This window comes from Sorex fumeus, unplaced genomic scaffold (genome assembly GCF_029834395.1).
Source record: "Sorex fumeus unplaced genomic scaffold, SorFum_2.1 ptg000008l, whole genome shotgun sequence".
NCBI lineage: Eukaryota > Metazoa > Chordata > Mammalia > Eulipotyphla > Soricidae > Sorex > Sorex fumeus.
This window is the reverse complement of record NW_026606065.1, coordinates 47,413,851-47,426,884: the sequence shown is the minus strand read 5'-3', so window position 1 is coordinate 47,426,884 and position 13,034 is coordinate 47,413,851.

Here is a 13,034-nt window from a genome sequence, read left to right as displayed (position 1 = left end):
AGGTGGCCTCACAACAGAAAACTATTTGTCACCATTCTCGAGGTCATATGGCCATGATCAAGGTATGGCTAAGACTGGTTTGCCATGAGATATCTCTCCTTAGTTAGCAGAGGATCATCTGCTCCCTGGAATCTAACTTGATTTTTTTGTTTTGTGGGTGTGTACATATGCACACTGACATTTGTCCATACTAACTGCTTTATTTTCTTTAAAGATCCTATTTTTGAGTAAAGTCTCATTCTGAGATATTGGGGTTTTAACATATAATCAAAAGAAGGCACAAATAAGCCCATCCAAGGAATAACTTCCCTTTGGGCTTCATTTAGATTATCCAAGTCATAGTTGATTTAGGTCCCAACACTTCTTTTTTATTGTCTTACACCTATCAGTGCTCAGGAATTTCTTTTGAATCTGTGCTCATGGGTCACTCCTGGACAGGCTCAGGAGACTATAGAGGTGCCAGGGATTGAACCTGGGTCATCTGTGTGCAAAGCAAGGGTTCTGATCTCTGTAATAGTTCTTTGACCCCAGGTCTAGAAACCATTTCTAAAGGTACTATTTCTCTTTGTAATAACTTGCAGTGCAGCTTCATAAAGTAACAAAGTTATGCAGAGAACTCACAGACATGTCCTACTAGTAATTTTCCACTACTTAAGAGAAAATGTCACTTTTTTCCCTCCAAAAAACCCAATACTTCCTCTTATCACCAATGTACATATTGCATATCTGCTACGTAAATATTGCTTTAATATATTTCATTACTTTTGCCCAAACGACCCTGAGCAAATGTAGTATCTGGCACGAGGTGTTTGAGTTGTGGCAATGTTTCAAAGCCACTGACTTTGTTGCACAACATAGAACTCTCAGAAATTTGGCATTGCTGGAACTATTTTTTTTTTTTTTGGAACTATTTTTTTAACTAAAATTTTTTTTAATTGGAGATTTCACCTTTATTATCTATGAAGCTCTGTTGCCTAGTAATCAAGCATTAAAGGCTAAAGAGAACCAAACAAATGAGGTACTTTGAATTCTCTAATAGAGTAATGATAAAAAATTACATTTGAGTGGTGACCAGTAGTGGATGGCAAAGCACTCACACACCCAGTCATACATAGACACAGACACACACAGACACACAAACACGCACAATCTATTTTGTGTGAAAATAAGAATTTAATAGCAATAAAACTTACTTTCTAACAAAACAGGGGAATCTTATCATATTATTCCCAGTTATCTTTCTGATACATGTATGAATGCTCTCCTACTCAATGAGAGTAAGTTTAGTCACACTGAGTGTTGCTCCTGGTGCAGTGCTGGGGACCTCTGAGGTACTCAAGAGACTGTGTGGTGTGTGTGTTGGGGAGAGAGTGTGGGTGGGGAGAAGGTGTTAAACTTAGGGTTTCTGCATGTGCAGCATGCACTCCAACTCTTTGAGTCATATTCACACCTCAACACTAATATGTTTGGAGAGAATTTTTAGTTTTCGGAGTGACAGTTGCATTATGTAAGAGCAAGCTATTTGCATTCTTGCTGCTCAGTCAAACACAGCTTAAGGATGTGTATAATTTCATGTGATACCATGTGCGCTGAAGTACACAATTCTTTTTCACCCAGTGGTGCTCAGAGCTTACTCTTGGTTTTGTGCTCAGGGATGATTCCTGGCAGTGCTTGCTCGACTATGTGTTGTGCTGGAGATTAAACAGGAGGAGTTGTGTTCAAGGCACGCACCTCACCCCTGCACTACCTCTCTGGCCCAAATAATTTTTGTTACAATAAAAAGTTACGTGAAGAAAACTTTGTTTTGTTTGTTTTGGGGGCACGCCTATCATTGCTCATGACTTACTTCTGTTCAGGGGTCACTCCAGGAAGACATGGCTATATGTGGTGCTGGGGGTCAAATTTTAGTAATACAAGTTTACAGCAATGCATACATTTTAAAACATTTAAAAACAATATGCAAGTATGTATGTATGTATATATGTATATATACACACATATACATATGTGTCTATATGTACATATATACATATGTTTTATATACACACATATTATTTTGTTTGGAGGTTCTAGCAAGGGAGTGCAGATACTTGTGTACCATCCACTGAAGACCAGTCCTTCTCTATTCGGGGAAGGCCGTTCTCTTCAACCAAGTGAGCAGCATTGGGAGGGACACACATGGAGCTGTGAGGGAGGAAGGGGACACCCGCCTAGCCAGTCAGATCAGCTGAATCAATCCTGGTGATCAATGGGGTGACGGATGTAGCAGCCAGAGTGATAACACAGCGGGTAAGGTGTTTGCCTTTATGCGGCCAACCCGGCAGACCCAGGTTCGATTCCTCCACCCTTCTTGGAAAGCCCAGCAAGCTACCAAGAGTGTCTCCCCACCACAGCAAAGCCTGACAAGCTACCCGTGACCTATTTGACATGCCAAACACAGTAACAAGTGTCACAATGGGGATATTGCTGGGCCTACTTGAGCAAATCGATGAACAATGGGAAGACAATGACAGTGACAAATTATTTTAAAAAAATCACACCATGTGGTGGTTGGAGGGCTACTCCCATCTTAGTACTTGGGAATCACTCCAGCAGTGCTCAGTGGATCATGTGGTATCAGGAATTAAAGCTGGGTCTCCTGCATGCTGCAATTGTTCTTAGCCCTATACCCCTGAGTCTTGTATTGCACGATTTCCGGTTGTATAGTTTCATCACTCTGCCAGACTATGCCACACCAACCAAGCCTCCAAAGTCTAGTTATAGTTTCATTTCAAAAGAACTGTTGATTCACCTTCTCTGTCACAAAGAGTTGAGTGTCTGTATTGAATGATCCTAGTGATAATGATCCTTCACATAAGTCTGTCTGTCTTTCTTTCTTTCTTTCTTTCTTTCTTTCTTCCTTCCTTCCTTCCTTCCTTCCTTCCTTCCTTCCTTCCCTTCCCTTCCCTTTCCCTTCCCCTTCCCCTTCCCCTTCCCCTTCTCCTTCCTTCCTTCCTTCCTTCCTTCCTTCCTTTCTTCCTTCCTTCCTTCCTTCCTTCCTTCCTTCCTTCCTTCCTTCCTTCCTTTCTTCCCTAGGGCTGGAGTGATAGCACAGGGGTTAGGGCATCTGCCTTGCATGTGGCCAACCTGGGTTCAATCTCCAGCTTCCCATATGGTCTCCAGGGCATAGCCAGGAATGATCCCTGAGCTAAGAACCAGGAGTAACCCCTGAGCACCAACAAGTATGGCTCCCAAACAAACAAATAAACAAACACGTTTGCAAAAGTCCTTCTCTTTCTTTTAATGGTCTTGCTGTAATGGTGGTGGTGTGAGGGGACAAAAGGGGTCTTACACTTGGTTCATTTGTTTGCTGGGGATCGCACTTTAGGTTGAGGAACTCACTGGTATTCTTTTTTTTTTTTTTTGGGTCACACCTGGCTCATGCACTCAGGAATTACGCCTGGCGGTACTCGGGGGACCATCTGGGATGCTGGGAATCGAACTCTGGTTGGCCGCATGCAAGGCAAATGCCCTACCTGCTGTGCTATCGCTCCAGCCCTTGCGGACATTCTTGTGGTATGGAGGATCTTACATGGCAGGATTGTGCTGGACTTGGAGATGCTATTCAACTTGTGACCACATGCGTCTAAGGTAGATTTAAGGTAGATTCTCTATCACCAAGTGATTGATCCCCAGACCAAACATTTTTTTAAACTTTTAATTTAATTTTATTTTTATAACGTAGATTGTTGTATTTCACCGAAAGGCCATTAAGCTTTTATATAAGAGATTATTAATATGTTGTTAAGGGTTGAGCCTGTGCGCATATATATGTATCTGTAACAGTATATTTCCCTCTAAGATTAGTTACCTTCTACTTTAAACCCTATCAAATATGGTGTACTACTCTTGGAGTATAAATGGTGTGAAGTATGAGATGTCATGACTATGCAGTCCAGGAATGGGTTCAATCCCAGGTGAGGCTCAGCCAGAGAGTGTGGAGAGTGGTCCTGAGCATGGCTGTGGTTGAGTTCTGGAGGTTTTCGGTTGTGGGTGCTGTGTCCCTTGAGGCTGGGGGTGAGGGGGCTCACCTGCTCTGCTCTGGGTGCCCCGACTGAAACAATCTGGAGTAGGGTACAGTGCCTAGGCCCAACTTTAATCTGTTGATGGAGTTTTTCAATTTCTCCAGAGTATGTCACTATAGCTTTTTGGAACATATATTTTATCTCATAAAAGCTTAGTGAATTTTTATAGAACACTTCTCTGCTGTGAAGACCATACAGTGGTTAAGGTACTTGTATTTTATGTGGCTAAACCTGGTTCAATTCCTGATTCCTTAAGCATTGCCAGGAGTGATCTTTGAACACACAGTTGGGAGTAAGCCCTGAGAATCACCAGATCTGGCCCAAAATTTAGAAAAAAGAAAAAAAAAGCCGCTTTTCAAATATTGTTATAGAATGATTGTTATAGAACATTACCAGTGCAATATTGAATTCTGCGAGACACATATAAAAAATCCAACAAATAATATTTTTAATATATTTTGCAAGAATCCTTGTAATTGAAAAGTAGAGTGACAAAAACACATTGATAATAGTTGAAAAATCTTCTTTGTTTCTCTTATAGTCACAATTAGCAGCAGCAGCTGCAGTACTAGTCATCATTCTAGGCGCTATTGAACAGAACTCTTCACTGGAAGCTTTCTTTCTGTAAAAATAACCCCATTTCTCATAAAATTCACAGAAGTCCAGTTTTCTTCATGCATGAAAGCAAAACTGTCTGTCACAAATTGAATTGGATAGACTGGCAAAGAATGTGAATGCTAACCAATACACACACTGATAGAGCAGTGTGTTAAGTACGATGTGAATAAGGGCTTCACTGCCTGCCTTTTGGATCTGATTTGACATTAGGAAAGACTTCATATCAAGAAAGTCAGTACATGGCACCCCCATCTCAGCCCAGGGCCTTGAGCTTTTGCATCTGTAAAGTGGAGAACCAGTACTTTGTCTTGTTGATTTTGTAGTATAATACTTCTAGTATCAAATGTGATCCTGATTGTTTGATTTGCTCAAAAAAATCTGAGTACAATTTTCCATTCTTTCATTTACTAGCAGGAGAACTTGGGGCTTATTTACTGGTAAAAGAGTATGGTGGGTCATTTCCCCATTATTCTACCGAAAGGGATAAAATATCCACTTAACATATATAATGAAAAGCTTGAAAAGATAAAGTCACTATAAAATCCAAAATAGTCCAGTTTTTTCCCCTATATATGACTGATTACAAACACTGAAAAAATGTAGCTAGCTAGCTAAAGCAGGAAAGAACTTGTGTGACAACTAATGGACAAATTGTTACTTTTTTTTGTAACTAAAAACTGAAGAAAGTTTTGAAACTTAAAACTCTTTATACACCTTCTCCAGATGGAATCCTGGTGACCATGAGCTTCTACAAGCATGGCTCCTGTATGCGGGTACCAGGACTTTTTCCAAACCGCATGGGGACCGCCCCGATTCCCAGGAAACCTCTGATTCTGGAAGTCATGCCCACAACCCAACCCCAGCTCCATCTTACAGCACACAGCAGCAAAGAAAACCGGCTGGCAGGCTCCACAACCCCTGGAGAATTCTCTGGGCCCCATACTGAGCCGATATCACCAGGAGGTCCCAGATGGGATAGTTGCTGTCTCCCTGCCTTCTCCAGATGGGATCCCTGTGACCATGAGCTTCTGCAAGCATGGCTCTAGTATATGGGTACCAGGACTATTTTTCCAACCGTGCGGCTGTGTTTTCCTGATATGCAAAGTGATCAATGGAAAGTAAATGATCTAGCGTTTGTCCTTGAAATACAGACTTGAATGGTGGTGAGAAAATCTGAGCAAAATATAATGCCCAACCGAAATGCATCTGAACTGTGCATTTAACTATAGTGCTATGTTGCCCTGGGAGAAGGATGTCTGTCCCTCCGCCTGTTCCCCTTTGCAGCGGTGGCATGGTGGCCTGCATCTTTTAGAGCCTAATGGAGAGTCAGGCATGAGACTGCATTGACGAGGCACATGGGGCCTCGTGGGATGGGGGTTGGAATTGGCCCTGCTCCCCACCATGACAATGCTCCGGGTTATCACCCTCAAACACCTCCTCTGGCTTCTGAATGACCGTGATCCTAGAGGCACACAAATCAATCTCAGAACCCAGGGGCTTTTGGCAGTAATCCCTTTAGGTTTATTACTAAAATATCAGAAATCCAAATTTGTGTGGCCACTATTGTGTGTGTGTGTGTGTGTGTGTGTGAGAGAGAGAGAGAGAGAGAGAGAGAGAGAGAGAGAGAGAGAGAGAGAGAGAGTAAAGTGGAAATCTGCCACACAGGTGGGAGGGGAGTATACTGGAGTTCTTGGTGGTGGAGAATGTGCACTGGTGAATGGATGGGTGTTTGATCATTGTATGACTGACTGAGACTTGAACTGAAAGGCTTTGTGACTGTTCTCATGCTGATTCAATAAATTAAAAAAAACTCTTTATAAATGTTAACTTGCTGACTAAAAATGTGATGAGATTAAGCTGAGACAGTTTCTGTATACTCTCTATAGAATTTTATTTATGTATTTATTTTAATGCAGGAGTACTGCTATTTATTCAACCATTTATTAAGCTGTTTGAATGTGGCATGAACTCCACATACATTTTTTTAATTGAATAATCATGAGATACAGTTACAAAGCTTTTATGTTTGAGATTCAGCCATACAATGATCGAACACTCATCCCTCCACCAGTGCACACTTTCTACAACCATGTCCCCAGAATAACTCCCCGCATCCCAGTCCTCACCCTGCCTCCATGGCAAGCAATTTACCCAGTACTCTCTCCTTTTGGGCATTATGTTTTGCTCGAATTTTCCCATCACTATTCAAGCCTGCGTGTCAAGGGCAGATGGTAAATTATTTATTGTCCACTGCTCATTTTGAATTCTTGGGTGCCACAGCCGCACAATGCTGGAATCCTAGATTGTAAATGGTTGGGTTCCAGAGACATTTCTGTAGGGCACTAATCCATTTTGGGATTCAACTGGGTGTCTCTGGATCAGGGTTGTTGGTGCACTAAGATGGTGCTTGGAGGCACATTGTGGGGTGACAGCCAGGCCGACCAGTGGATGGGGAGCTGGGTAGGGACAGCCTGGCACCTTTGCCACGATGCAGAATGAAGATTTTTGTCATGGAACCCTCATACCTGGGTCTTGCTTGTGGAAACTCTTGGTCACTGGGATTCCATCTAGAGTAGGTGGGGAGACTGCACCTGCTACATCTGGGGTGCTCAGATGAAATTGTCTCGATATGGGGCCTGAAGAGATCTCTGCTCTGTGGTGTCTTCCGGGACTCACTGCTGTGTCTCTGGCTTTTGACCTCTTTCGAGATTTATTTATGGGTCTCTGAAGCAAGGCCATTAATAGAATTTATAGGGTGGCACTGGAGTTGGTTTGTGGGGGTGGCTGCCAGTGCTTCTATGTGTATTGGAAAGTGGGGGAAGGTAGCCCACCCTAAGTCTGTGAAAGCCTGGAGATTTCAGTAGCAAAACCTGCATACTGAATTTTCAGCAGATTATATCTTGGTAGGTCAAACTAAGATGGTGGAGTCAGGGGGCTCTGCTTGGGCAGGCACAGGCCAACCTACTCTTCTCTTATTTACCCCAGTCTGTTCAGCCATGCGTGGGTCTAAGATTAACTGTGGCTTTTGGTCTCTTTTGAGATTTATCTATGGATCTCTGAGATAAGGCCAATAAATGAACTTATTTGCTGAGCCGGAGGTGGTTTGTGGGCATGGCTCCCATATACCTAACTCTTGGCTGTTTAATTTTTTGGTAAACTTGGTCCCAAGTTGTTGGGGCCCAGCCAAAGGCACAGCAGCAAATTTGGAGTGTCAGGAAGCCTGAAATCACCATCAGTTTACTGAAACACTCACCCCACAGTACAGGTTGACCTGTTGGTGGCATCATAATCCCTTTATTTATTTATTTAAATAAAAATTCATAAAGTTGTTCACAATGATGGATTATGTCCAATATTTTAACACCAGTCCCACCATCATCACACCTTCCCACTACCGTTATTTTGAATTTCCCACCACCACTCAAACGTGCGGAACAGCAGATACTAGATAAAGGTAAAGGTAAAGGCCCTCCCGTTGATCGTCGATTTGCTCGAGCGGGCCCAGTAACGTCTCCATTGGAGACTTTTTTGTTACTGTGTCTGGCATATCGAATACTCTCGGTAGCTTGCCGGGCTCTCCGAGAGGGGCGGAGGAATCGAACTCGGGTCGGCCATGTTGGCCGCTTGTAAGACGAACGCCCTACCCGCTGTGCTATCGCTCCATATAATTTATTTTTATTGCACACTATGAATAACATAGGATGTCTTGTGGCCATGAGAGGAGTCATGGGCGCCTAGAAATGTAAAATTTTAGGTAGCTAGGGTCTGGAGAAATCTGCAGGAAGCTGTTTGGGTCTGAGATTCTTTTGTGTGTCTCTGGGTCATGGCCATTAATGAGCTTAAATAGTCTCTGGAGGCAGCTCATGGGTGTAACATCCAGGGTTCCATGGGGGCAGGAGATGGGAAGGAGTGGCCCATCTCCTATCCCATGAGGCCTGGAGTTTGCCATCACTAATCCTGAGTACGTGGTCTTTTCCTTGGGTTCTGGAAGTTGGGGCTGCCTGGATTCCTTGGGGCAGGTGGAGGGACAACACCTGCTCCTGTCTGAGGCACTCTGGTGAGATCGGCCTGGCGCAAAGTCCAGAGGCGTCTCTGCAGCCAGCTGCTTGGTTCTGAAATCCTTTTGTGTGTCCTCTTTATAATTTTATTAAGCAGCCGTTCATATTTTCAAGGGGAAGGAGGGAGATAATCTTGTGATTAGTGTAGAAGTAACCAACTTCCTTTGGTGCTCCTGCAAAGACCCCTTTAAATCCAGAAATATCTAGGAACTTTCAAATGCCCATAACCCTCAACCACTGTCTCTGTCTCCTCTAGTTCTGTCTCCGTGAAGTCTGTCACAGGGAGAGAACAAACACAAACGATAACCCTTACCTGTGGAGAAGAGCAACAAAACAAGGGTTTGTAAGTGATCAATAAGAAACCAATGGCCTTGGGTTACAAAGCCAATTACCACTAGAAGAATCAGTATACTGATTGTGGCCGTGGAATGAAGATCAGACCAAAAGTGACACTGGAACTGTGGTGGATGGTTGTGCTTTATTTGGTGGTGGTGGGATGCATGAACTATGCATTAATACCATATACTGAACACTACTGTAATCATCTTACCTAAACTACAGTAAAATAAAATGAGAAAAATGAAAAGATAAAATATATGTCACCGAGAAATAATTTGTAGAATGATAAAGATATAAGTAGAAAGTTTTACTTTTTTAATTAAAAGTGATTTCAGGAATTCAAATGAAAGGAACATATGAAATTGAATGAGCAGTCGAAATAATGGACATCACTAGTTTAAAAATCTATTATTAAGTCATAGCTAATATTTCATTGATTTGGACAGTAGTAAATCATTGGTAATGAGGCTAATAATATTTCTTAATAATACTTTTATAGGGCACAATCGAGGGGAATGCATGTCAAGATATATGGAAACAGCTGCCTACATTTGTGCTGGCTCAAAATAGAGTTGTTACAAAAGCTCCAGTCCTTCCCTGGCTGTTTAGTTTTCCTCAGAAAGTGATTCTCATAGCTCTCCAGCTCTGTAATCTTACGACTTCAGCCCTTTAAATTAACTGTGCTGCCAGCAACCAGCTTATTTGGCTTTTGGTATATTTTAATGAATGTTGTTGGCAAGAGTGAGCCAGCAAAGCTCAGAAGACCTTCAACCAGATAGCCTTTTATGGTTGTGAAAATACTATCTCTGTGGCCTCTTTTCCATTTTCTCTTTCTGGGCTATTTCTGATCAAAATTACTAACGTGAGGCAGAATTAGGAAGGATGCCAAGGTTAAGAAGAAGGCCTATTCATCTTTGAAACTCAGTGCAGAAAGAGGGGCGGTGTTTCCGAGGCTACTAATCATAGCAAAGTTTCCTACTTGTTAGCTCCAGATCAGTTGATGCAGGGGATTAGGTTCACTGGTTAGGTGTCCAGCAGAAGGCAACTCGCTTCTGAGTTGCAAAGTTCCCTTCTCTGGCAGATAGAAAAGTTATTGTCTTGGTGAGTTGAATTTTTCATTTACTTCCACTCTAAATTACGTAGTTACATTATATCTTCCTTCAACTAACTTTAGATTTCATTTACTCCTCCGCCTTCCCCCCCCCCCCGCCCCCACCAAGTTTCCTTGGTTGTGAGATAAGATTGTTTATTCATGATTTTTCTTGTTTCCTTATGTAACCCTAAACTGCTATGAGCGTCCCTTAGAGAAACTTTGTGGTGTCTCAAATATTCTGGTCTCTTAAGTCTCCATTCTCACTCTTTTTTGTATGTTAAAATTGCTAAGCGGTAGAAGGCACACCTGGCAGTAGCAGAATTCCCTACATAGAAAGAAATATGACTGAAGTTATAGGTTTCCCAGAATATAGAATATTCCTATGAAAATTTTAATAAGTTGAAATGGCTTAAAGTGAAGAAGCAATTACCATTAATTTATATGGAAACATTTTTGAGCGTTTCCAGACCCCCAAAGAACCTACCAAGTCACATCAGATGGCACATAAAACTTAAACACTTGCATGAAGTAGAAGCAGAAGTGAGGTGCTTTTCCACACAGCCTGGATCCAGTGGTCTCCAGGAAGGCTGTAGGTGGCTCATCTCTGTCCACTCAGGAAGGTCCTGGCTCTGCCTCTCTAAGACCTAGTTTTGCTTATTTTGCCCGACTTAAAAGCAAAAACTTCTGGACTTGTTTCCCTGGTCAGTAACAGGTGTTAAAATAGGTCTTTCATAAAAGGAAAGGGGAGGATCCCCAGGATTTGTCAAATGGGAGATACCAGTTTTTTTCTTCAATGAAAACTCATCAAGATGATAGGAAAAAATGAGCAGACTCTGAAAAGTTTTGAACATGTGGGTTCGGGTGTGCTGGATGTGAAGCCTATTTTACTATTATGGGAGTGAAGAAGTTTTATCTCCACTCCAGCACCTCCTCCACCCGAAGCCAGCTTTTAAGACAGTTTTAGTCCAAGTAACTTTTGAGAAACGGCCACAATGATCTTTGGACCATGTGCACTTGCCAACCATGTTGTTAGAGAGCTCCCACGGTTCTGCGTCGTGTGTGCATATGTGCTTGTACACTCCTTTGACTTCTGGTGCTTCTGAAGCTTCTGCTAGTACTGGCCCAGCATTGCACTTGCTGGCTATGGTGCTCATACATCTTTACCCCTCCCCCGCACCCCCCACTGTGCTTGCCAGGTGCTGCACCCCTTTAATTTAATTTTTTTTTGCTCTTTGGGTCACACCCGGCGATGCGCAGGGCTTACTCCTGGCTCATGCACTCAGGAATTGTTCCTGGTGGTGCTCAGGGGACCATATGGGATGCTGGGAATGGAACCTGGGCAGGCTACGTGCAAGGCAAATGCCATACCCTCTGTGCTATCACTCCAGCCCTGGCCCCTTTAGTTTTTGGTGCTTACTCACATCAGTCTGGCTGCTATGTGGCAGAAAACAGCCTGAGGTGCTTCAGATCACTGACTGAAGAGCTGCAAACATGGAGAGCAGAGATCTTGGGGCAACTTTGTGAGCTGGCAGTGACCCCTGGGATCAAACCCTCTGTCTTAACACTTGCAAAGAAGGTCCTTGAAGTTACCAAGCTGGCCCAGGAGCAGAAACCTTGTTGTGACCCAGGAGCAGAAACCTTGTTGTGTAGTGTCATGGGTTCATAGGAGAGAAATTTTGTTCCAGGATGAAGGCTATCCAAATCTGTACTATGACATATGGGACATTTACGGTAATTTTATTTATTTTTTTTGGGGGGGTGGTTTTTGGGGCATACCCAGAAGTGCTTACGTCTGTTTTTGGGTTCAGAAATCATTTCTGGTAGTGCTAGGGGCACCAGATGCAGTGCTGGGGATTGATTTGGTATCTGCCATGTGCAAAGCAAGTGCCTTACCCTCTTATCCTATCTCCTGAGGACTTGTTTTTTTTTTCTTCTTTCTTTTAATTGAATCACTGTGAGATGCAGTTACAGACTAACAAACTTTTATGATTACATTTTGGTCATACAATGATCAAGCACCCATCCCTCCACCAGTGCCCATTCTCCACCATCAATGTTTCTAGTATCCCTCCCGGCACCCCCTCTCCTTTCTCCACCCCCTGCCTCTGTGGCAGGCACGTTTCCTCTTACTCTCTCCTTTTGGGTGTTATGGTTTGCAATACAGGTACCAAGAGGCCATCATACTTGGTTCATATTCTACTTTCAGCACAAATCTATCCCGAGGGATCCCTCCAACCATCATTTACTTAGTGGTCCCTTCTCTATCCCAGCTGTCTTTTCACCCAGTATGTGAGACTGGCTTCCAAGCCGTGGTGCGATCCTCCTGGCCTTTGTCACTACTGTTGTTAGGTGTTAGTCTCCCATTATGCTACTTTATATTCCACAAATGAATGCAGTCATTTTATGCCTGTCCCTCTCTTTCTGACTAATTTAACTTAGCATGGTACTCTTCATGTCCATCTACTTATATACAGATTTCACAGTTTCATCTTTTCTAACAGCTGCATAGTATTCCATTGAGTAGATGTACCAAATTTTCTTTAACCAGTTGTCTGTTCTCTGGCACTTGGGTTTTTTCCAGATTCTCACTATTGTAAACAGTGCTGCAATAAACATAAAAGTGAAGATGTCATTTCTACTGTATTTTTTGCATCTCCTGGATATATTCCCAGAAGTGGTATTGCTGGGTCATATGGGAACTCACTTTCTAGTTTTTGGAGGAATGTACATATTATTTTCCAAAAAGGCTGGGCCAATCATCATTTCCACCACTAATGAATAAGAGTCCCTTTCTCTTTACATCTGCATCAGCACTGGTTGTTCTTGTTCTTTTTGATGTGTGCCAGTTTCTGTGGTGTAAGA